Source organism: Cervus elaphus, chromosome 1 (genome assembly GCF_910594005.1).
Source record: "Cervus elaphus chromosome 1, mCerEla1.1, whole genome shotgun sequence".
In the NCBI taxonomy this organism is placed as follows: domain Eukaryota; kingdom Metazoa; phylum Chordata; class Mammalia; order Artiodactyla; family Cervidae; genus Cervus; species Cervus elaphus.
In genome coordinates, this window is record NC_057815.1 from 59,688,994 (window position 1) to 59,715,659 (window position 26,666).

Below are 26,666 nucleotides of genomic sequence, written 5' to 3' on the forward strand. Positions count from 1 at the left end.
AGAACCCCATGGACAGAGGAGTCTGGGAGGCTACAGTCCATGGGTTTGCAAAAATCGGACACGACTTAGCAACTAAACTACTACAAAAGCTCTAATATAAAATTAGAGAACAATAAAATTCTCTTTCTCACTATAAACACACAGTATGCTTTTAAGAATTTAGCTCATGGTAGTGTTGAATCATCCACATCAGCTAATACAATTTTGAAACTTTGTTAAATTTCAAATCAATCACACAACTAGAACAGTAAAGCAGTTAAAGCAAGTTCCCTGAGGAAGACATTCTAATGTGCCCTTGTCTCTTTTCTGAAATTCTTTCCCTATCCTGTTTCTCCCATGTTCTTTATCTGGTGCTCACCCCAGGCCACCATAAATAAACATGCACACACACCACTCCCCACCAAACATTAGTCTTCCATTTGGAAAAACCTTAACACCCAGGAATCACAATGTAAACACAATTATAAGTCACACTTATCTAATCATAATAATATAAATAAATATAAATCACAATTATAAATGAATGAATGCACGAATAAATAAATAAATAAATGAGAAGGATTCCTTAAAAGCAGCTGATCTTTTAAAAGTTGAGGGGGGGGGGAACTAAAGTGAAACCAGTTTTTCACTTCCTGCTTGCCCTTTTACCACAGAAGGAGCTGAAGTCTAGGCTGCAGATTTCAATAAGCAAACTGCCAGACTTTGGGAAGGAACCTGCTCTGCTTTCTCGCTCATCTCTCTGGAGCAAACTGAAGACAGGAGTTTGGCCTCAAGGAGACAGGTAAGTGAAGGAGAAGGAGAGAAATGGGTAGAGAGGGAGATACAACAACATACTCAGAGAATAAACTACAAACAAAATACAAACTAAAATACAAAATGGGTAGACAGAGAGAGAGAACACACTCAGAGACTAAAATAAAAACAGAAATGGATGGAAACGGCAATAGGGACAGTCAGAGATCAAGGCAGTTTAAGGCATGATGAGAACACAAATATGAATCTAACATTCTCATTGTTCCAATAAACAGCTCCAAATCTCAGGGGAAGGGAGTACATTATCAAAACAGACAATCAATTTGGTAACTTCTATCATCAAATAAAAATAAATCTACAGTTACATAAAAAGAGATTTCATTTGAAAAGATTATTGCAATAAAGCGAAAGAAACTACTGTAATAGAGAAAACAATTCAAACAGAACTGTAAAGGACAGGCAGAAAGGAATTTTCTTTTGTAGGGAAGGGTCAACAGGCTAGAAAGAACAGAGAATAGAGAGTGTGTATAAAAGGAAATATTTTTATTCTTAGGAGGGATCATTAAGGCGGGTTGTATGCTGGATCAGATCGAGGATGGGACATCCTTGAGGGGCTAAAAAGGAGGGAAGCTTAATTAATGTTTAGTTTCAAACACTCCAATTGATCAGGGGGACAAACAGCTCAGTGAAAGTTTCATGAGGCAAAGAATGGAATTTAAAGGGTCTTTGTCTGATGCTATATTTAAAAATGTAACCAAGAAAGATCTACTGTATAGCAATAAAGACAGGGAAAGAAAAGCAGTTAATTTTTAAAAAGGGGGCCTGTGTCTGGCCTCCTTATAAGTAATAGTAATAGGGGAACACACAAATGAGTCTTACCTAAGTCGTATGCAAAAAGGTGTCTCTTTGCAGTAAGTTAATTCTCAAAACACAAAAGGTTGCATGGAGTTATTTTAACCATCACTGCTTTCAAGAGCAAAGGACTCATGAAAAGTTTAACTTTACTATGACTCATGTAAGTAAGAGGTTCTATGGTAAATACAGAGAAGAAGGAAACTAACTGGACCTGGAAGAATAAAGGAAGGCTTCACAAATAAGGAGAATTGGATTACGAGTATAGTGTCCTGGGAAATGCTCATCTAATATAATATTTTGCTGATCTAATATTTGAATTAATAGAAAACAGACTAACAGGACAAAGTTAAGTTTAATTACATACTTACAGAATCCCCACCAAGACTCAAAGATGGCCTGGGATTTCAGGTATATAAACCATCTTCAGCTAAGGAGAAGGCAGTAGGGGTCTGGGGCTTCAAAGAGGAGGAACACAATTAACATGGGAAGAGCAAAAGATTGGTAAGCAAATGTTTGAGATGCTGTGCAAATATGTCTTTCTGATAAAAAAGCTGTCTCTGGTAATAGCTCTTTCTGGTACAGTGTTAGTTGCTCAGTCGCTCCAACTCTTTGCTACCCCACAGACTGTAGCCCACCAGGCTCCTCTGTCCATGGAGTTCTCCAGGCAAGAATACTGGAGTGGGTTATCATTTCCTTCTCCGAGACTTTCTGGTACAGGCCCTCTATATAATTCTTTTAGGAAGTTCAAAGAGAGGTAAAAAGGCTTTTCCTGAGTCTGCTGGGTCTTAATTGCCTTCTGCTCAGAACAATCCACATGTCAATGTGACAGATTTGGAGGTGGCATATTCTGGTCCACCTCAACATACAGGGTTAAAAACTATGAGATCAAGGAAAGATGATAGAGTACAGCTTTTAAGGGAAGAAAGTGAACTAGAAGTTCAGAAAAGGAAAAAGAGTGGTTGTAAAAAGAATTGGGTTACGACTTCCCTGGCAGTCCAGTGGTTAAGACTTTGCTTTTTGCGTTTTGATCCCCAGTGGGGGAGCTAAGATGCCACCTGCCTTGCAGCCAGGAAACCAAACCACAAAAGAGAAGTAATATTATAACAGAAGGCTGATGGTTAAGTGTCTGCCTATAATGCTGGATACCTGGGTTCAATCCCTGGGTCAGGAAGATCCCCTGGAGAAGGAAATGGCAACCCACTCCAGGACTAGGCTACAGTCCATGGGGTCACAAAGAGTTGGACACAACTAAGCGACTTCACTTCACTTCAAAGAAAAAAAGTGGGGGACTGGGCTGATTATTGCCAGACTGTGAGGGGGATTGAATGCTAGGGCCAAGTAATTTGATCATATCATAAACCAATGAGGACTTTTCGAGTTTTGTAAACAAGTGAATGACTTACCTATGCATTTCAGGATGCACCGTTGAAAGGTGGGCCACACAAGGATAGAGATAAGGATTCGAGAGCTGCTTATACAGAGCAGTCAAATAGCGCAAACTAGTGCCTGGCATTTAGTAGGTAACTAACAAGAACATAATTTAGGTGAAGAAGTAGGAAAAAATGGCTTCCAAGAAATAAAAGGTGCCTACATCACCATTTGCCCATCAAAATGGAATAATACCCCCAAAGGGCCAGAGTTAGCAATTCAAAATAAGTTTCTAACTGGAAAAGCCATTCAACACCGTAAATCCAAGTCCAAGAGGAGCTACAGAAACAGTAAAATCTACAATAGGAGGTAGAGATTAAGAGATAAGCTAACATGTTGTTACCTTTTTCTTTTTTATTGAGATATAATTCACATATAATATTAGTTAAACTGTGCAACATGATTCCATATGTGTATATATTGCAAAATGATAACACACAGCAAGCCTGTGTAAACATCCATCACCACACAGTTATAGTTTATTTTCCTTATGATGAAAAATTTTAAGGTCTTCTTAGCAACTTTCAAATCACAATACTGTATTATCAATTATAGTCATCATGCTGCACATAATATTCCCAGGACTCATTCCTTTTATAACTGGAAATTTCAGCCTTTGTACCTCCTTCACGCATTTTCCGTCCTTCTCCCCCAAACTCTGGCAACCAGCAATCTCTTCTCTGTATCATTTAGCTTGTTTTTGGTTATGTTATGTTTGTTTTAGCTTTCATATGTAAGTGAGATCATATGGCATTTATCTTTGTCTGACATTTTACTTAACATAATGCCCTCAAGGTCAAACCATGTTGTCACAAATGGCAGGATTTCTCTCTTTTTTTTTTTTTTTTCTGAATAAATTTAGAAATGTAGCACACTTTCTTTATCCATCCATCCATCAATGGACATTTCTGTTGCTTTCAACTTTGGTTATTGTAAATAATGCTGGAATGAACCTGGTCAGGGATGGGGAGGATCTTTTCAAATTAGTATTTTCTTTTCCTTTAGATAAACACCCAGTGGTGTCACTGGTGAATCATGATATTTGATAACTGGTAAAGGCTAGACGCTGCATAAAGAGCCTAAAGCAGCTCACGATTAGCAGCAGAGTCTTTGAACACGTATTCTCTAACTACAGGATCAAAAGCAGTCTCAGGTTACTCTCCATCCAATTATCTGATTGTTTCTTTGCTAACACTTAACCTGAAATTATTTTCTTTCTTCAAATATTTTGAAGTTTATGGTCTGCTTCCTTCAGGTAGAGGTAAACACTGTAGAGGCAGGGATCTAACCTGCCTTATTCATTAGTCAACACTCAGTACCTAAGACGTTTCCCAGCATGCTGAAAGCCCTCAATAAATATGTGTGAAAGAGATGCTGACATTTAAAAATTCTTTACCAAACTTCCAATCAGCGGTACTTGTATGATCTCATTCACTCAGAGGCACATTATCATCCTGGGTGCAAGTGAGGAGAGATGGTCAACAAAGAGGAGCTCCCAGATTTAACAGGATAGAAAGCTGGAAAGGCTCCCTGGACTGGATAATTAGAATGTGAATATCAGACTTGAGGAGAACTTTTTCTAGAAAAAGGTGAGGTCAGAAGTGAAACTAAATAATAATAAGTGGATAGGATGCATTCAGCAATTTATTTCATCAACCAACATTTACTGAGCCAGAAGTGCTAAACTTGAAATTCCTTTTTGAGAAATCTAACAATAAAAGAAATATAAAGAAAAGCTTATGGAGGAGGCAAGATCCACTCTATATTCAAACAAAATGGGAAGATGTATGTTTTTTTATTCAAAGTGAAGCAACCACAAAAGTAAAATTACCCAAAATATTATAGACCTAAGGTAAAGAAAAAAGAAAAGAAAAAGGCCAATGGGAGGTGAGTAACAGCAGGATTTAAAGAACAGAGTTAGTATTGCAAAGATGTTAGGGATGCCTCTTCCTTGGGGACCAGAGGGAAGAACACAAGAATGGATAATAGAGTCTTAATTTGAAGGTGACAATCTTTGAAGATGAGGAAGGTTTGACCACATAGCTTCTACACCCTGTAGAAATGGAAAGGGAGGTCACCAAATGTGAGAAGAGCCTCAAATAATGCTCTCTTTGATGTAATCTTTCCTGTATTCATAGACCCCTCTCAATGCTTCTGGACTATCCGTTCAAAGAAACTTCTCAGCCTTTTTCATATTTATCTCTGTAACCCATTGTCTCAAAAAGTGCCTGGCACTTAGGACTAGACCAGTAAGTGTAAACTATATGTAAAATTATGAAGATGATAATTGTTGTTTGATTGTGGGAAGTGAAGAAGAGAATGAAGAAGAGTCAAACTAGACTCTTTTGGGGCCTGAGACCCTGGGAAGATGGCAACATAGTAGATGCATTGAGAAAACAAAAGGCAGAGAGAGGTTTAAACAAGTAACTGGGTGCAAGCTGGGATGCACTTATATTCTACCTCAAGGGTCTCACCTGGTGGTAAGAAGTATAACTCAGTCCTAGGCTGTTCCCATGCTGGTTTCACATTCCCTTGGGATCCCAGGGATTCACCTTTTTTCATCAGTCTCCTCAGTTATCCAAAAACATCCTCTACACACTTGGCTGCTCCTGGTTCAGGTCCCAGTTCAGTTTCTTTCTGTCCTCAAGACAATGCCTCATGTTTCAACTGTAGCTAAGGCATTTGCTACTAATCGCTAGGTACATGAAGACAAAAATGTAAAAACCAAGGAAAGGGAAAAGATCTTCTCTTGCTATGTGGTTTTAGAATGCTCCCAGAAACCTCACTAGTCTAAAAGCAAATTAGAATATGGGAATATATAATGGTCTCAAGGAAGTCATGTCTGAGTGTAAGCATACACTCCCACCTAAATGGGCCCTATGTTCTTGCACTTGAAAGGTCCCACAGAATATGGAATCATGTGACTTCCTCTATCCTAGTTTAAAATTATTTTCTTATTTTTATATCAATATTATGAGAAATAACTTATGCACAAAAAATTGCATCCATTTAAGGTACATATTTTGATGAATTTTGCCAAGCTGAAACCACTAAACCCTTGAAACCGTTCCCGTGATCAAGACATAAAATATTTTCATGATCCCCCAAAATTTACAGTGTCCCTTTGCAGTCTATTCTTCCCTCTATTCCAGTCCTGGGCAACCAGATATGCTTTGGTTTACTATAAATTAGTTTGCATTTTATATAAGTGGAATAATACAAGAAGTATTCTTTTGTTGATGGCTTCTTTCACACAGCATAATAAAATTTCAATTCAACCATGTTGTTGCTTGTATGAGTAGTTATCCATTTCTTTTATTAAGCAGTATTTTATTGTATAGCATATTTGTTTAGCTATTGGATTGGCCAGAAAGTTCATTCAGGGGATGTTACACAAAAACTCAAAAGAACTTTTTGGGCAACCCAGTATCTACCTATTTATGGACATTTTGAGTATTTCCAGTTTTTAGTTATTATTCAAAAATCTCCTATGAACATCTATACACAAATCATCGTGTGAACAAAAATTTTTCATTCTCGTGGATAGATATCTAGAAGTGAAATATCTGAGTCATATGGTGTGTGCATGTTTCACAAGTGCCTAACAAGTTCCTGGAATGGTTACTACCAATAGTGAGGCATGTTCTAGCTGCTCTACATCCTCTCTGACACTTGATATTCTCTGTCTTCTTAATTTTAACCTTTCTAATGAGTTTGTTCTGTTTTCTCATTGCAGTTTTAATATGAATTTCCCTAATGATTAATGATGTTGACCATCTTTTCATGCACTTACTGACCACTCAATATCTTCTTTTATGAAATCAGCTATTCAAACACTTTGCCCTGTTCTTACTACATTATCTTACATATTATTGAACTGTAAGAGTCTTTATATAATTTGGATACCAGTATTTTTTCAGATATATTCATTGAAAATATCTTCTTCCATTCTCTAGTTCGACCTTTAATTGTCTTAATGTAATTTTTGGAGGAGGCAATGGCAACCCACTCCAGTACTCTTGCCTGGAAAATCCCACGGATGGAGGGGCCTGGTGGGCTTCATTCCATGGCGTCACCAGGAGTCGGACACGACTGAGCGACTTCACTTTCACTTTCCACTTTCATGCATTGGAGAAGGAAATGGCAACCCACTCCAGTATTCTTGCCTGGAGAATCCCAGGGGTGGGGGAGCCTCATGGGCTGCTGTCTATTAGGTCACACAGAGTCGGACACAACTGAAGTGACTTAGCAGCAACAACAGCAGCAATTTTCAGAGAGCCAAATTTTTCATTTTGATTGTCTAATTGATCAGTTTTGCTATGGCTCATGATTTTAGTGTCTTAAGAAACTTTTGCCCACTGCAAGACCAGGAATGTTAATATTTTCACTCTTCTTTCATCCAGAAGTTTAATAGGTTAATTTTTACATGTAAGTTTTGGTCTCTTTTGAGTTATTTTGGGTGAGGTGTGATGAGCTACTTTGGATGTAGGATAAAGCAGCATCAATGATCATGTTTTTTCCACATGGATATCCAATTGTCCCAGCACCATTTGTTGAATAGATTTTCCATTCCTCTTTGCAAATCAGTGTAGAGTATATATATAAGTGTATTTCTAGATCCCCTATACTCTTCCATTTCCATTGACCTATATCTGTCTTCATTACTACCATCTTGTTCTTGGTAGCTGTACATAAGCCTTAAAATGAGACAATGTAATGACCTCTTTCTTTTTTACATACACACCCAAACCACATATGCATGTACAATTGACTTAGGACAAAAGAGTCACAAAAATTCCTATTTCTGAGAGAAGACATCTTGAGTTTGAATAGCTCAAAGCTTCTTGACAATCTCTGCAAGTTGGAATTAATAGTATTCATGAACTTTAACAAGGTAGAGATCAATATAGATTAGAAAAGTGAACAATTATCTAAACTTTTATAACATCTATGTCATCAACTATATCCCTTCTACTGAATTTCGGCTAAATATGGCTGAGAGGCCTATTCTCCACAGTCTTCCTCGTTAGAACCTGAGGTGTAATAGAAAGGGAAGTTTGAGTTAGGGGATGTCAGAGAAGATCTCTGCATACAAGTTATCTGATGTCATTTTTCTGTCATATAGATGTACACACAACTTTATCTGTGTTTTTCTTCGACAACAGGAAATTAAACAAAGAATTATGCTCTCCTTTTTTTACAGGGGACAAGTCATTTAATCATAAGCCTAAGTTTACCTACTAGTCTCTGAAAATCTCCATTTCTCAGTGGCCTGACCCTTACCCTAAAGAACTACAAGTCTTTCGCTAGTCCTGTCCAACTGTACCCTCAAATCTCTCTCAGACCGACCAACTTCAGGCTTTTTAGCTCAGGAAATAACAAACAGGTTCTCAGGGGTTTTTCCATGTAAAGTCTGAGATTATCTGCTTTCTGTTTAAGTGACTAAGAAAGATTTGAGCCCAATAACCATAAAACATGTGCCTGTGACTTTACCCTAATTAAGAGCAACACAGATTAACTTGACAGTCCTCCTGGGATGGAACAAAGACTGCTTTGGTCTTTTCTCCTGGTCTCTTTGATCCTTGCTCCACTGACCAATGATCTCTCAACCCATAGAGAAGATCATGCCATGAGATTAGAGTCTACCAGTATCTACTTTAATGAAGTATCACAAATTGACCACATAAGCATGCCCAGATGGAGTATTAGAACACTGCCCATATTCCAGAACACTCTCTCATACTCTTAGCTATTTCTTATCATTAATCTCTCTACTTCCTAACAGTTTACACTAGTCATTACTCAGACTTGTGATATTACAAATTCATTTTGGCAGGTATTTATCTTTCTGTATATGCAATCATATTATATGTATTCTTTTGTATTTGGCTTGTTTCAAAACTTAAAATTGTGAGATATACGCATATTGTTGTGTATCACTATGATATTGTTTTTATTATTATATGAATATGTCACTTTCTATTTACCATGAGACTGTGAAAAAACATCAGGATTGTTTCCAATTTTTTGCTTTTATGAATAGTGGTGCTATGAACATTCTGGTGGATATGTCTTGATGTATGTTTACACACAGTTCTACTGGCATATACATAAGGATGAAAAACTTGACTTATTCCTGTCACTTATTTACATGTACCCATTATTTTTCCCTTTGAATTTTTTCCTGTCTACTTTTGTGATACCAATTGATATTTCTTTATTTCATTTTATTATTTCATTAGTTAGGATGATGGACAGAGAAGCCTGGGGACTACATTCCATGTGGTCACAAAAAGTTCTACATGCAATGAGCATGCACACACATAGAGAGAAAGGAATCACCCTTTTATGTCATTACTAACTTTCATTCTTATCTGTCACATTCAAAAATAAATTTTTACCAGCTTGGTACATTTTCACTCTCATTACCACCAAACACACACACACACATAGTATCCTCACCTATACCACCTTGTCCTGTATTGAGCTAACTGGAATTTTGTAGTTTTTATTGAAGTATAGTTGCTTCATAATATTGTGTTAGTTGCTACTGCACAGCAAAGTGAATCAGCTATACAAATACATATGTCCTCTCTTTTCTGGACTTCCTCCCCATTTAGGTTACCACAGAGCACCGAGTACAGTTTCCTGTGCTATACAGTAGGCTCTCATTTGTTACCTATTTTATACAGAGTATGTATATGTCAGTGCCAACCTCCCAATTCATCCCATCCTCCTTTCCCCCTTGATACCTATGTATTTGTTCTCTACATCTGTGTCACTATTTCTGCTTTATAAATAAGATCATCTATGGCAATTCTTTCAAATTCCACATATATACATTAATATATGATATTTGTTTTTCTTATTTTGACTTAATTCACTCTGTGTAACAGTCTCTAGGTCCATCCACATCTCTACAAATGACCCAGTTTCATTCCTTTTTATGACTGAGTAATATTCCATTGTGTGTATGAACCACACCTTCTTCATCCATTTCTCTGCTGATGGACATTTAGGTTGGTTCCATATCCTGGTTACTGTAAATGGTGCTGCAATGAACACAGGGGTGCATGTGTCTTTCTGAAATATGGTTTTCTTAGGGAAATTGCCCAGTAGTGGGATTGCTGGGTCACATTTTAGTTCTATTTTTAGTTTTTTAAGGAACATTTATACTGTTCTCCTCAATGGCTGTATCAATTTACAATCCCACCAACAGTACAAGGGTTTTCCCTTTTCTCCACACCCTCTCAAGCATTCATTGCTTGTATGAACTAGCTAGAATTTACATTATATCTGTTTTAATTTTTACCTTATACAATAAAAATCATTTCAACTAGTAGTTTGACTTTTCCTTTACAAATTTGGTTGACAGATAATCTTAGGATCCAAATCATATACCTTAAGAATATTAAAAATAGTGCTAATAACATGTAGCAATACCATGCTGCTAATGGGATCTCTGACATCTGTCTGCTTTTATTAATAAGATATCTGTAAATAACCAAGACTGTTCATTTGTTTAATATTCACACTCCTTACTATCCATCCTACGAACTGGAGAGTGTTTCCAGGACTATTAAACAAATTGTTTCTGTTGTTGTTGTTAACTTCATACAACATTTGATCTAAATTTTCAACATGGACAATCAGGCCTACTACAGTTCTGGGAAATATCCTATTTTTTTTCTTTGATAATTTCTGAAATTAGCCGAAATTTCAGGTAATTTTTCTAACCATATTAGACTCAGTCATATGTCAGCAGCATTTCTGGATCTAGCCTATCTGTCTCCTTAAAAAGCTTTATAGCTCTGCACACACATTTCCATTTCTTTATCCTTTGAAGTTAAAGTCTTAAAACATTTAACTCAGTTGTGCATTCTAGCACAGTAGTTTAACTTTCATGTGTATTTATTCAAATACTGAGACAGAAAGAGTACCTCAACTGGAAACTAAGAAGTAAAGACAGTCAAATGATAAACCATCATGTTCAGGCCAACAGAAATGGCAAATTTATTTTTTACACTCCCACATTTTCTCCACTAAAAAAATGTTATCTTAGAATAGAGTGTTTTTCAAAATGTGATTTACCACGTGGCAGCAATTGTAAAATGAACGTTGAGGTGTTTATAAAAACCATAGTTCCTGAGCAATAAGCTAGACCTTCCATGTCAGATTCTCTGTGAGTGGGGCTGGGAATCCACATTTTTAAGATGTCCTCAGGTAATCATTATGCAATATAAAGTCTGAGGACAACTACTTTGAAAGATTAACTCATGTTTTTAACTTTAAATTGGCTTAAAACCAAGTCAAGTTCAATCAGTCAGAAGAGTGAGGACATTACAATCCTTAACACTTGCATTAATTTGCTGCAATTTCTGCCTTTTTGGAATAGATTCCTGCTTTCTTTAAATCTATCGCTATAATTTGGCACTCAAATGGACCAAAACTAAACACTTCCTTGGTGACTCAAATGGTCAAAAAACTGCCTGAAATGCAGGAGACCTGCAACATGGAAAATAACTTTCAACATTTTGGTATAGACTGAAAGTTAATGGAGATGTTGTGTGTCTTTTCTGCTAATGTTTTAGCAATTCTATTATTTTCTTGTCTCAAAATGGGGAAATGCTTTCCTTTAGGAGACGTGGGAGATTGTAACCCAAAGAAGGCTTCTTCAGCGTTTGAAATCCCATAGTCACTGAGTTCCATATAGGTTAAGAAGGAACAGAAAATGTAGGACAGTAGCTGTAGCTGCTGTTTCCTTCTAAGACTTTAAGACTGTGCCTACTGACCTAGAATTCTCAGAGCTGTCAGTTCAAGAGCACAGACAACGACGCATAGTGAGGAGGGTAGACTTCTCAATGATTGTCTCCACTGGACAGTCTGGTTCAGATGTGGACAGATATTGTTGTGACACTGGAAAGTTGGGGAGTCTGTCCTGTTACACTGTCAGGCTCCTGTCATTCTTCATTCTGCATGAGTAACTGTGCTGAGTGTTGGGTAGGGGTTGAATGTGTCAGAAGATATTTTTCAAGATTACGTTCCCTGAAGGGAACTGGCACACTATGGATATAGCCCCACATTAGGAGATGATCTGCCTGTGATTTGAGAGCATTGGTTTATACCCCAATGGACACAGGCTTTGATCACCAAGCAGCATGGTAAAAGTAAGATTTTAGATTGGCTACAGAAAGTGTCATGTGGAAATCAATCCATATATTTAATTCTTGCTAGAAACTGAATCCTTGGTATCAATTGTAACCTAACAAAATGATCTCTGCTGAAAATGAATGCAGAGGCCTTTACTAGGTTTATGTAGGTCCAGAACACACTAGTATTTTCCTCAAGAGTAAATCAGTTTTACAGTTAAGTTGTATACCAGGATCCCTCCTTTCTACCTCCAACTAGAGTGTCTGGGAAGAAATCTTTTGAAGTCACATAAAAATCAAGTTTGTCAGTTCCAGCAAGGATCTAGTAATAATAATAGTCATAGAACTATATCATTGCTGAAGATCCTGTTTTGTCTTTCACTGACTTATTCTCTAAGAAAAATACATATAAAATAGTGTATATATTTGAGCACATGTTTATAAGGCACTTGTTCTGATAGTTTCCAATGTCAATGAGTCATTCTGTGTAGCTTTGTGTGCCTCAGAGCTGATACTGGTGTTGTGTCAATGATAGAGAAGTAGAGATATGTGTAGTAGGAAGAAGCATGAGGAGCAGAAAAGATTCTTTAATTCTTGCCTACTTTGCTTTTGCCTACAGTGAAGGACTTTTGGGCTAGAGGTAGATTTTTTGCCCATTCTTCGTGGTGCTGGAAAGATTTTATCAATGATTTCTCTACCTTGCTTAGCATATGAAAATGAAGTGGAAGTGTTACTCTCTTATTCGTGTCTGACTCTTAGTGACCCCAGGGACTGTAGCCCACCAGGCTCCTCTGCCCGTGGAATTCTCCAGGCAAGAATACTGGAGTGGGTTGCTATTCCCTTCTCCAAGAAGTCTTCCAAACCCAGGGATCAAACTCAGGTTATTTTCCATGTTGCAGCGATTTCCATATTGCTATTTCCTATTATTTCATAATTGGAAATTTCCAAATTGCTATTTCCTAATATTGCCTATTATCTCATGGCAGAAGCTTCAGGAGATGGGAAGACACTTCTGAAAGAAAACCTACAGGATCAGCGTTCCTGACTGCAGTTGTGGTATGTAGTTTCTAGTTAAAGTAAAAATCAAACAAACAAACAAAAAACATACCTTGGCCTTAATTTAGACCCTTAAGTCTTGTTCTTTCCTTTCATTCTCCAGTGTATGTAAGCTTCCCAATCTTTATTGGACTTGACATATTATCATTAAACCCTATATTTATTCTCCCTGGAGTGGTGGGTCTGACATTCTACTTTCAGTCTTCATGGTCTCCTGGAGACGGGAACCTGTTTCTACCTTGGGGAGCTTCTCTTTTTCCTACATTTTCATTCTCGGTCCCATAGGATGCTCTAGTCCTGGGAATGTATTCATCCCATTCAAACATCCTTTGTCTCTTTTCTTGATGTTTTCCCTGATACACTTGCCACTTTTCAGGTTACTTTAGTTCATAGGCCAATCTTAAATGAATATCATCTCTTAAAATTTGTCTTTACCACCTGGAATAGTTATAGACACTAAATGAATTCCATATACAGAACATCTCATTTATAATCCTAAGCCACCTAAACATTAAGTCCCTTTGGTCAACTAAAAGGATATCTTGATGGTTATATGTATCTCCATAGAACAGACATCTTACTTGTTTGGATGGCATACACTCCCCACGCTATTCTTTTCTCTTAATTCCCTTTTATACTCTACCTTGATGCACTGAAAAATTCCCTGAAGCCTAATCTGCATATGTATTCCTTCCAAGTTCTCTGGTTTAGGTCTTCAAGTCTCCACTAACAGTTCCTCTCTCCAGATTTTCCTAAACTGTGAAGCATGCTCTTATAAGTAAGAGAATCTGATTCTCCTTTGGCTAGGTGGCGCAATCTCCTTCAGATCCTCTTCCCCTTCAGTGGGGTTTACCTCATTGAGTCCTACATCCCTCTGGGCACTGACTCTGTGGTTCGAACAGAGACTTTTAGAAAAATCAAAAGATAGGAGGTGTTAACATTTATTGATCTCCTAGTCTATGTCAAACACTGGACTGAGGAATTCACATACTTTACCACTTGCCATGCAGATGAGGGCAGCTCCATGATCAAGGCCTACCTAATGACCTCCTTTTGCTGCTAAACAATAGAATGTAGCACAGATGAAGAAATTTTCAGATAAAATTAAGAACCCAAACCAATTGGTTTTGCTATAACCAAAAGGAAGCTTATCCTGGATATGCTCAACTTAATCAGGCAAAAGGCCATCAAGAGAGACTCAGCCCTTCTTCAGAGATAATTTTCCCTCCTGCTGACTTACAGAAGTACGCTATCATGTTGAAGAAAGGCCTGTGGAAAAGATAATGTGGCCAGGAACTGTGAACAGTGCTAAAATCACAAGAAAATTAATTCTGTCAATATGTATAAGCTAAGAGCAGCTTTTCTAGCTGAAACTCTAGATGAAAATACAGCTCAGTCAACACCTGGAGTGCTGCCTTATAAAACCTCAAGTACAGCACCCAGCTAAGTCATGCCAGACTCCTGACAGACACTGGGATATATCTGTGTTTTGAGATCCTAAGTTTGTGGCAATCCATTATGAAACAGTATAAAAATAATACAGATTTTCATACCTAGAAGTGGTACCTAAAAACTTGGAAATAGCTTTGAATTCAATCAAGTGAGCAGAGACTAGAAGAGCTTTCATAGAAAGCCTATATGTTTTCAACAGACTGTTGGTAGAAATCTAATCTTTAAGGATGCCACAGTGAGAATCAGAAGAAATTGAGGAACATGTTATCAGAAACAGAAGGAGGAAGATTCTTGTTACAAAGTGATAAAAAACGTAGCAAAACTATATCCTGGAGTTATGTTCAAGAAAATATTTCAAAGCTGGTTTTACTTTTAGGGGGACTTCCAAGTAAGGTATTAAAAGTGACTCTTGAATTCTTTTTTCTGTTTATGATAATATGTGACAGGAGAATGATAAATTGAGGAAAGAACTGTTAAACAAAAAGAAATCAAGACCTTTCAATTTTGAAATTTCTCACCATCTGTAACAATTAAGGATCATAGTCTTCATCTCTGTTTAGTATGATTGTCCAACTTTTCCCTAAAACTTCAGAAAGATTAAAAGGTGAAGGAATCAGGCACAAAACTAGGCTTTCCTATCATTTTAAGGATAAAGTTTCCTATATAAAACTAGAAATAAAACTACCATATGACCCACCAATCCTGTTAGTGGGCTATACATAACCTGAGAAAACTCTAATTGAAAGAGACACCCATACCCAATGCTCACTATACCACTATTTACAATGGCTAGGACATGGAAGCAAACTAGATGTCTACTGACAGATGAATGGATAGAGAAGCTGTGGTATATATACACAACAGAATATTACTCAGCCATGAAAAGGAATGTACTTGAGCCAGTTCTAATGAGGTGGATGAACTTAGAGCCTATTATACAGAATGAAGTAAGCCAGAAAGATAAAAACAAATATGGTATATTAACACATATATATGGAATCTAGAAAGACAGTATTGATGAACCTATTTACAGGGCAGCAATGGAAACAATCCAAAAAGATGATTCTATGAAAGTGCTGCACTCAATATGCCAGCAAATTTGGAAAACTCAGCTGTGGCCACAGGACTGGAAAAGGTCAGTTTTCATTCCAATCCCAAAGAAAGGTAGTGTCAAAGAATGGTCAAAGTACCACACAATTGCACTCATCTCACATGCTAGTAAAGTACTGCTCAAAATTCTCCAAGCTAGACTTCAACAGGACATGAACCGTGGACTTCCAGATGTTCAAGCTGGTTTTAGAAAAGGCAGAGGGACCAGAGATCAAATCGCCAACATCTGTTGGATTATCAACAACAGCAAGAGAGTCCCAGAAAAACATCTACTTCTGCTTTATTGACTATGCCAAAGCCCTTGACTGTGTGGATGACAACAAACTGTGGAAAATTCTCAAAGAGATGGGAATACCAGACCATCTGACCTGCCTCCTCAGGAACCTGTATGCAGGTCAAGAAGCAACAGTTAGAAATGGACATTGACAATGGACTGGTTCAACATTGGCCAAGGAGTACGTCAAGGCTATATACTGTCACCTTATTTAACTTACATGCAGAGTACATCATGTGAAATGCTAGGCTGGATGAAGCACAAGCTGGAATCAAGATTGCCGGGAGAAATATCAATAACCTCAGATATGCATATGACACCACCCTTATGGCAGATAGCAAAGAAGAACTAAAGAGCATCTTAATGAAAGTGAAAAAGTTGAGGAGAGTGAAAAAGTTGGCTTAAAACTCAACATTCAGGAAGCTAACATCATGGCATCTGGTCCTGTCACTTCATGGCAAATAGATGGGGACACAGTGGAAACAGTGACAGACTTTTATTTTGGGGGGCTCCGAAATCACTACAGATGGTGGCTGCAGCCATGAAAAAAAAAAAAGAAGCTTATTCCTTGGAAGAAAAGTTATGACCAACTTAGACACCATATTAAAAAGCAGAGACATTACTGTGCCAACAAAGGTCCATCTAGTCAAAGAGATGGTTTTTCTAGTAGTCATGTATGGATGTGAGAGTTGATTATCAAGAAAGCTGAGCACTGAAAAATTGATGTTTTGAACTGTGGTGTTAGAGAAGACTCTTGAGAGTCCCTTGGACTGCAAGGAGATCCAACCAGTCCATCCTAAAGGAAATCAGTCCTGAATATTCATTAGAAGGACTGATGCTGAAGCTGAAACTCCAATTCTTCGGCCACCTCATGCGAAGTGTTGGCACATTGGAAAAGACCCTGATGCTGGGAAAGATTGAAGTGGGGAGGAGAAGGGTACAACAGAGGATAAGATGGTTGGATGGCATCACCAACTCAATTGACATGATTTTGAGTAAGCTCCGGGAGTTTGTGATGGACGGGGAGGCCTGGCGGTTTGCAGTCCATGGGGCTGCAGAGTCGGACACGTCTGAGCAACTGTACTGAACTGAATGGAAACACAGACACAGAGAACAGATTTGTGGACACAGTAGGGGAAGGAGAGGTGGAGATGAATTCAGAGTAACAGGGAAATACACATTACCATACGTAAAATAGATAGCCAGTGGGAATTTGCTATCCGATGCAGGGAGCTCAACCCAGTGCTCTGTGACAACCTAGAAGGTGGGATGGTAGGTTGGAGGGAGGTTCAAGAGGAAGGAGGCATAGGTATACTTGGCTGATTCATGCTGATGTATGTCCAAAACCAACAGAATACTGTAAAGCAATTACCTTCCAATTAATAATAATAAATAAATAAAATTCATTTTAACCACACCCTCCCCGAAAAAGAGGACAAGGGTTTGCCTCACAGATATCAACCAAACTAGAAATCCTCTAGGAAGCTTAAGGGTACTGTTTCCTACTATTTCAGCAGGAGGGCAAGGCTTAGAAGGGTTTGTCTGGAAGAGATCTATAAATGTGGGTTTTGCCTAGAGGAGTGAATCCCACTGACATTTACAGAAGATCCACAAAGTTCTTGAGAAAATCTGTTCAGCAGAAACACTACTAAGCTGATGTTGGACAGAGTGTCTGTTTATGTCTGTCAGATATAGTTGGTTTAGAGTATTGTTCAACTCCCCTATTTGCTACTGATCTTCTAATTGTTTCTCCATGTGGAAAGTACAGCATTGAAATCTCCAACTATTATTTTAGAACTGTCTTTCTGCTTTCACTTCCCAATTTTTGCTTCCTATGTTTTAGAGTTCTGTTGTTAGGTTCCTAGCTTTATATCTTCCTGATGGGTTCACATTTTAATCAATATTTAGTGTTCCTCCTTGCCTCTTGTAACAATTTTTGACTGAGTCTATTTTATCTGATTTTAGGACTGATATCTCAGTTATCTTTTAGTAAGTATTTGCCTGGAATGTCCTTTTCCATTCTTTCACTTTTGACCTATTTGTCTTGGATATGAAATGAGTCTTTTCTAGACAGCATATAAAGTATTTTGCTTTATAATCTATTTTGAGTTCTAATAGAAGAGTTTGATCTATTTATAATTACTGATAATTAAACATTTATTTCTGCAATTTTGCTTTTTCTTTCATATGTTTCATATCTTGTTTGTTCCTCGGTGTCACAATTGATTGCCTTCTTTTGTGTTTGGTGTTTTTGTAGTGTATAATTTTGATTCCTTTCTAATTTATTTTTCTGCATATTTAAAAGTTATTTTAGCATTGGTTGTGCTGGAGCTTACAATTAACCTCACAAACATGTAACAATCTATTTTGAATTAATATCATTAACTTCCGTAGGTGTGTAAAAATTCTGATCCTACATATCTCCATCCCTCCCCCTTTACGTTACTGTGTCACAAATTACATCTTTCTACTTTGTGTGCCCATTTAACATAGGCTTATCATGATCACTTTATGAATTGTGTTTTGATCAAACTGGGCAAGAAAAAGGAGTCACAAATGAAAAATACACTAATACTGGTTTATATACCCCTTTACCTGTGTTATTTCTTCATGTGGCTTCAAGTTTACTGTCTAGTGTCCTCTCATTTCCACCTGAAGGACTCTTTTTAGCATTTCCTATAGAACACATCTAGCATCACCAACTCAATGAACATGAAATTGAGCAAACTCCAGGAAATAGTCAAGGACAAGGAATCCTGACATGCAGCAGTCCACAGGATCACAAAGACTGGGACACAACTCAGCAACTGAACAAACAGACACATCTACTAGTGATGAATTCCCTCAGCATTTGTTAATCTGGGAATGTCTTAATGTCTCCTTTATTTTTGAATGACAGTTTTGCCAGGTATAGAGTTATGGCCTTTCTCTTTCTTTAGGTACTTTAAATATGTTATCTCACTGCCTTCTGGCCTCCATGGTTTCTGCTAAGATGTCCAGTCTTATTCGTAATGAATCTCCCTTAAATAGGACATTCATTTCTCTTTTGCTGCTTTCAAGGTTCTTCCTTTGTCTCTGACCTTTAAAAGTTTCATTAGAACATGTCTCAGTGTGGATATCTTTTGTTTTTCCATCCTAAAGTTCATTGAGCTTCTTGAATGTGTAGATTCATGTATTTAATCAAAGTATGACTTATTGGTCATAGTTTCTTCAAAATTCTTTTACATCCCTTTCTCTCTATAGGATAGAAAAGTTTTCTATCCTTGCCAAGGCATTGCTGAATTAACAGAAAAGAAGAAAAACTATTGTTTCTAGAAAATGAGAGAAAGAGAAATAAAGCTGAAAGCATCTCCACAGCCATGGGTAGAAGCAAAGGAGGGGCTCACCTTGACAGCTGGGTGATGAATAGGGCTTATACATGTGATGTTCCACCCAGGGGCACTCACACACATACACACACAAGATAACCAACTTTATAATCAGTAGTCCTCTTCTTATAATAATATTACATTTATTATAACATTGTAATGATATTATAATCAATATTATATTGTTATTATGTATTATATTATATCAATTTATGTATGAATTATCTGTCTCCTCACCATCGGTGAGTAAGGACATCACCGTCTTCTTCAGCAAGCAATCTATAGAACCTAGAACATTACTGGCAAAAGACCAGTATTGGTGAACACTGAAATAAATGTGTGGCATTCTTGATTTGGGCTTCCCTGCTGGTTCAGATGGTAAAGAATCTGCCTGCAATGTGGAAGACCTGGTTTAATCCCTGGATTGGGAAGATCCCCTGGAGGAGGGCATGGCAACCCACGCCAGTATTCTTTGCCTGGAGAATCCCCATGGACAGAGGAGCCTGACAGGCTACAGTCCATGGGGTCACAATGAGTTGAACATGACTGAATGGCTAAGCACAGCACAGCACAACCTTGGCTTATTTTTGCTCACTCTGGTCTATAATATTTACTGTATTAAACTAGCTTAGATAAACACAAGAAAGAAGAAAAGGCTTTCTTTATAATTGGTCTTAATAATCAGTAAGATGAAGGTAGAGTACAAAAATATGTTATTTAACTTAGCAACCAGAGACTGAAGGACAGGATTGTGTTATTAAAAGTCATATGGCACAACCTAAACTTATGAAAAAATGGTAAACTGAATGTTCATTAGCTTATTTAGCCATCATATGTTCATATTTGAGGGCTTCCCTGGTGGCTCAGATGATAAAGATCTGCCTGCAGTGTGGGAGACTTGGGTTCAATCCCTGGGTTGGGAAGATCCTCTGGAGGAGGGCATGGCAATCCTTCTCCAATATTCTTGCCTAGAGAATCCCCAGGGACAAGGGAGCCTGGTGGGCTACAGTCCATGGGGTCACAAAGAGTCGGGAGTGACTATGCGCATTCATATTTGATGACACAGAGAGTAAAGAATCCGCCTGCAGTGTAGGAAGCAGATTTGATCCCTGGGTTGGGAAGATCCCCTGGAGAAGGAACTGACTACCCACTGGAGAACTGCCTGGAGAATTCCATGGACAGAGGACCCAGGGGGACTATAGTCCATGGGGTCGCAAAGAGTCGGACACGACTGAGCGACTAAGCACAGCACAGCACACATAGTCACACTAACTAAGATAATGTTTCAAGTTTTGGGAAATATTATAGTGAAAGGAATAAAGAGACTGAGCACTTAAAGAGGAAACAAACTCCAACCTGCATTTATTTAGAATAGGAACGCCTGAGCATGTCTGGGCGCTAATATGAAACAACCAGTGGATAAAGACAGATGCAAAGTATGAAACAAAGGATAAGTGAGAGAGCAAAGCTCAAAGAAGGTGGATGAACCATATGCATTCTCTGGAGAAGGGAATGGCAAACCACTTCAGTACTCTTGCTTTGAGAACACCATGAACAGTGTGAAAAGGCAAAGGATGTGACACTGAAAGATGAACTCCCCAGGTCGGTAGGTGCCCAATAGGCTACTGGAGAAGAATGAAGAAATAACTACAGAAAGAATGAAGAGACAGAGCCAAAGCAAAAACAACACCCAGGTGTGGATGTGCTGGAGACAGAAGTAAAGTCTGGTGCTGTAAAGAGCAATATTGCATAGGAACCTGGAATCTTAGGTCCATGAATCAAGGTAAATTAGAAGTGGTCAAGCAGGAGATGGCAAGAGTGAACATCAACATTTTAGGAATCAGTGAACTAAAATGAACTGGAATGCATGAATTTAATTCAGATGACCATTCTATCTATTACTGTGGGCAAGAATCCGATAGAAGAAATGGAGTATCCCTCATAGTCAACAAGAGTCTGAAATGCACTACTTAGGGGAAATCTCAAAAACGAAAGAATGATCTCTCTTTGTTCCAAGGCAAACCATTCCATATCACAGTAATCCAAGTCTATGCCCCGACCAGTAATGCTGAAGAAGCTGAAACTGAACAGTTCTATGAAGACCCACAAGACCTTCTAGACCTAACACCCAAAAAAGATGTCCTTTTCATCTTAGGGGACTGAAATGCAAAAGTAGGAAGTCAGGAGATACCTGGAGTAACAGGCAAATTTGGCCTCAGAGTGCAAAATGAAGCAGGCTAAATACTAACAGAGTTTTGCCAAGAATAAGCACTGGTCATAGCAAACATCCTCTTCCAACAATACAAGAGAAGACTGCACATGAACATCACGAGATGGTCAATACCGAAATCAGGTTGATTATATTCTTTGCAGCCAAAGATGGAGAAGCTCTATACAGCCAGCAATAACAAGACTGGGTGCTGACTGTGGCTCAGATTATTAACTCCTTATTGCCAAATTCAGACTTCAATTGAAGAAATTAGGGGAAACCACTAGACCATTCTGTTATGACCTAAATCAAATCCATTATGATTATACAGTGGAACTGACAAATAGATTCAAGGGATTAGACCTGATAGAGTGTCTGAAGAGCTATTGACAGAGGTTTGTGACACTGTACAGGAGACAGTGATCAAGTCCATCCCCAAGAAAAGGAAATGCAAAAAGGCAAAATGGCTGTCTCAGGAGGACTTACAAATAGCTGAGGAAAGAAGAAAAGCTAAAAGCAAAGGAGAAGAGGAAAGATATACCCATTTAAATGCAGAGTTCCAAATAGCAAGGAGAGATAGGAAAACCTTTCCTCAGTGATCAATACAAAGAAATAGAGGAAAACAATAGGATGGGAAAGACTAGAGATCTATTCAAGAAAATTAAAGATACCAAGGGAATAGTTCATGTAAATATGGGCAAAATAAAGGACAGAAATGGTATGGACCTAACAGAAGCAGAAGATATTAAGAAGAGTTGGTAAGAATACGCAGAAGAATTATACACAAAAGATCTTCATGACTCAGATAACCATGATGGTGTGATCACTCACCTAGAGCCAGACATCTTGGAGTACAAAGTCAAGTGGGCCTTAGGAAGCATCTCTATGAAAAAAGCTAGAAGAGGTGATGGAATTCCAGTTGAGCTATTTCAAATCCTGAAAGATGATGCTGTGAAAGTACTGCACTCAATATGCCAGCAAATTTGGAAAACTCAGCAGTGGCCACAGGACTGGAAAAGGTCAGTTTTCATTCCAATTCCAAAGAAGGGCAATGGCAAAGAATGTTCAAACTACTGCACAATTGCACTCAACTCACACGCTAGCAAAGTAAAGCTTAAAATCCCCAAGCTAGGTTTCTACAGTACATGAACTGTGACTTTCAGATGTTCCAGTTAGATTCAGAAAAGGCAGAGGAACCAGAGATCAAATTGCATACATCTGTTGGATCATAGAAAATGCAAGAGAATTCCAGAAAAATAGCTACTTCTGCATCATTGACTACACTAAAGCCTTTGTGTGAATTACAACAAACTTTGGACAATTCTTAAAGTGATGGGAATACCAGACCACCTCATCTGCCTCCTGAAAAATCTATATGCAGGTCATGAAGCAACAGTTAGAACCGGACATGAAACAACAGACTGGTTCCACATCGGGAAAGGAGTACGTTAAGGCTGTATATCGTCACCCTGCTTATTTAACTTGTATGCAGTGTACATCATGCAAAATGCCAGGCTGGATGAAGCACAAGCTGGAATCAAGATTGCCGGGAGAAATATCAATAACCTCAGACACGCAGATGACACCACTCTTATGGCAGAAAGCAAAGAGGAACTCAGGAAGTGATGAAATGATGAAAGTGAAAGAGGAGAGTGAAAAAGCTGGTTTAAAACTCAGCATTGAAAAAATAAAGATCATGGCATTCGGTCCCATCACTTCATGGCAAATAGATGGGGAAACAATGAAAACAGTGAAAGATTTTATTTTCTTGGACTCCAAAATCACTGCAGATGGTGACTGCCTCCATGAAATTAAAAGATATTTGCTTCTTGGAAGAAAAGTTATGATCAACCTAGACAGCTTATTAAAAAGCAGAGACATTATTTTGTCAACAAAGGTCCATCTATTCAGAGCTCTGGTTTTTCCAGTAGTCATGTATGGATGTGATATATGGACTAAAAGAAAGCTGAGAGCCAAAGAATTGATGCTTTTGAACTGTGGTGTTAGAGAAGACTTTTAAGAGTCCCTTGGACTGCAAGGAGATCCAACCAGTCCATCCTAAAGGAAATCATTCCTGAATATTCATTGGAAGGACTGATGCTGAAGCTGAAACTCCAATACTTTGGCCACCTGAAACAAAGAACTGACCCACTGGAAAAGACCCTGTCGCTGGGAAAGATTGAAGGCAGAAAGAGAAGGGGACGACAGAGCATGAGATGGTTGGTTCGCATCACTGACTCAATTGACATGAGTTTGAGCAAGCTCCGGGAGATGGTGTGATGGTGATGGACAGGGAAGCCTGGCATGCTGCAGTCCATGGGGTCACAAAGAGTTGGACATGACTGAACAACTGAACGGAACTGAACAGAGAGAGCAAGGCTCAAAGAAGGTGGATGAACCTTATGCATTCTCTAGAGAATCAATAACTAAAATTATTCTAGTGAGGATTAGAGGAGCTCCTATTAAAGCTGTTTCTCCCTTCTCCTAGACTACTCAAGATTTTCTTTCCTCCTAGACTGATGGAGAACCTTGTCTGACCATGTCTTATTTATACCTATAACCCCATTTTCATCAGAACACCTGATACATAGTCTATGATATATACATGTTTGAACAGGATGGAAAAATTTGAGAATATGATGTCTGATTGCAGTGAGCTAAAGAGACACAGAAGTCAAAGAGAACTATTTGGAACCTGAGACACTGAAAAATTAGAGTGGGATGAATGTGATGGGAAAACAAAAGGAGGAAGAGGTCTGGAAATCTGGTGATAAGTGCAAATTGGGACATCCTTTTTTGATGCACCTTCATGGGGAGTCCTCTCTGCTGAAGACCACATCTCTGTCTTAGGCAGATCTCTAGATTGGCTCTCCAAATACATATCTTCATGCCCTCACCCCAGGTATTCAACTTTCTTCTCTCCTTTCAACCGTCCACAAACAGTACCCAAATATGTGTCTGTCCTCTGTCCAGATAAGCAGTTTGCTTGTGCCAAACTTAGAAGTTTCCCAAAGTCATTAGAGACACAATGCAAACGTGTTGTGAGCAGTTTTAAATGAGGACATTAGGTTGAGTTGTTAATCATATTGTGTGAGTGCTCTTTGTATTTACTGATTTTTTCTTGGTTTGTTTTATCAGGTACAAAATACATGGTAATATTAAATCTTTCCTAAAGTAGTTGTAGATTCAATTTCACCAAGCCTGTAAACTTTGTTTTATTTTTATTGAATTTATTTTTTAGAGCAGTTTCAGGTTTACACAAAAACAAGCAGAAGTTACAGAGATTCCCCATATACCTCTTAGCCCCACAAATGCATGATCTCCTGCATTATCAGTATCCACCAAAAAAGTGACACATTTGTTATAGTGATGAACCCACACTGAAATGTCAATATCACCCAGAGCACATAGTCTATATATGTCTTGCATGTTCCATGGGTTTTTAAAAAATGTCTAATGAAGTGTAACAAACTTTTAAACATAGAGAATAGGAACTGCCCCCAAAATCCTCTGTGCTCCTCTTTCTCATCCTTTCCTTATAACCACTCATCTTCGTGCTTTCACTATAATTTTGTTTTTTTCCAGAATATATTACAATTGGAATCACCGTATGTAGCCTTTTTGATCTGGCTTTATATGTTTAGCAATATACATTTACATTTCCTCCATGGCTTCTCATTTCATTTCATTTAATTATTTTCATTTTTTTAGATAGAACTGAATAATCTTCCATTGTCTAGAAGTATCACAGTTTATTTATCCACTCACCTACTGAAGGATGTCTTGGTTGTCTCCAAGTTTTTGAAATTATAAATAAAGTTGCTATAGATATGTTTGTACTAGTTTTTGTGAGTATAATTTAGGTATAAATACCAAGGAGAATGATTGCTAGTCATATGGAAAAAGAACATTTAGCTTTGTAAGAAGGAAACAAACTGTCTTTCAAAGTAGCTATTCCATTTGCATTCCCAGAAGCAATGAATAAGAGTTGCTTTCACACCACACCCTTGCCACAATCTGTGTTGCTAGTGATCTGAATTTTAGCCATTCTAGTAGGTGTACCAATGCCAAAGAATGCTCAAACTACCGCACAACTGAACTGATCTCACGCTAGTAAAGTAATGCTCAAAGTTCTCCAAGCTTAGGCTTCAGCAATATGTGAACCATGAACTTCCAGATGTTCAAGCTGGTTTCAGAAAAGACAGAGGAAACAGAGATCAAAGTGCCAACATCTGCTGGACCATCAAAAAAGCAAGAGAGTTTCAGAAAAACATCTATTTCTGCTTTATTGACTATGCCAAAGCCTTTGACTGCGTGGATCACAATAAACTGTGGAAAATTCTGAAAGAGATGGGAATACCAGACCACCTGACCTGCCCCTTGAGAAATCTGTATGCAGGTCAGGAAGCAAGAGTCAGAACTGGACATGGAACAATGGACTGGTACCAAATAGGAAAAGGAGTACGTCAAGGATGTGTATTGTCACCCTGCTCATTTAACTTATATGCAGAGTACATCATGAGGAATGCTGGGCTGGAAGAAGCACAAGCTGGAATCAAGCTTGCTGGGAGAAATATCAATAACCTCAGAAAAGCGGATGACACCACCCTTATGGCAGAAAGTGAAGAACTAAAAAGCCTCTTGATGAAAGTGAAAGAGGAGAGTGAAAAAGTTGGCTTAAAGCTCAACATTCAGAAAACTAAGATCATGGCATCCGGTCCCATCACTTCATGGCAAATAGATGGGGAACCAGTGAGAGACTTTATTTTTCGGGGCTCCAAAATCACTGCAGATGGTGACTGCAGCCATGAAAATAAAAGATGCTTACTCCTTGAAAGGAAAGTTATGACCAACCTAAACACCATATTAAAAAGCAGAGACATTACTTTGCCAACAAAGATACACCTTTCAAAGCTGTGGTTTGTCCAGTATTCATGTATGGTTGTGAGAGTTGGACTATAAAGAAAGATGAGCACCAAAGAATTGATGCTTTTGAACTGTGGTGTTGGAGA

The 26,666-nt window shown here is 38.2% G+C and overlaps 1 pseudogene across 1 annotated transcript in view; it reads left to right on the top strand.

Moving 5' to 3' along the window:
* The first annotated feature begins 709 nt into the window (after positions 1-709).
* The window catches only part of LOC122694957, a 55,586-nt pseudogene continuing 29,629 nt past the window's right edge, over positions 710-26,666 (top strand). The window contains exons 1-2 of the transcript XR_006341285.1: positions 710-781; positions 13,172-13,241. The product of XR_006341285.1 is annotated as an interferon-induced very large GTPase 1-like (transcript). The remainder of the gene's footprint in view (positions 782-13,171; positions 13,242-26,666) is intronic.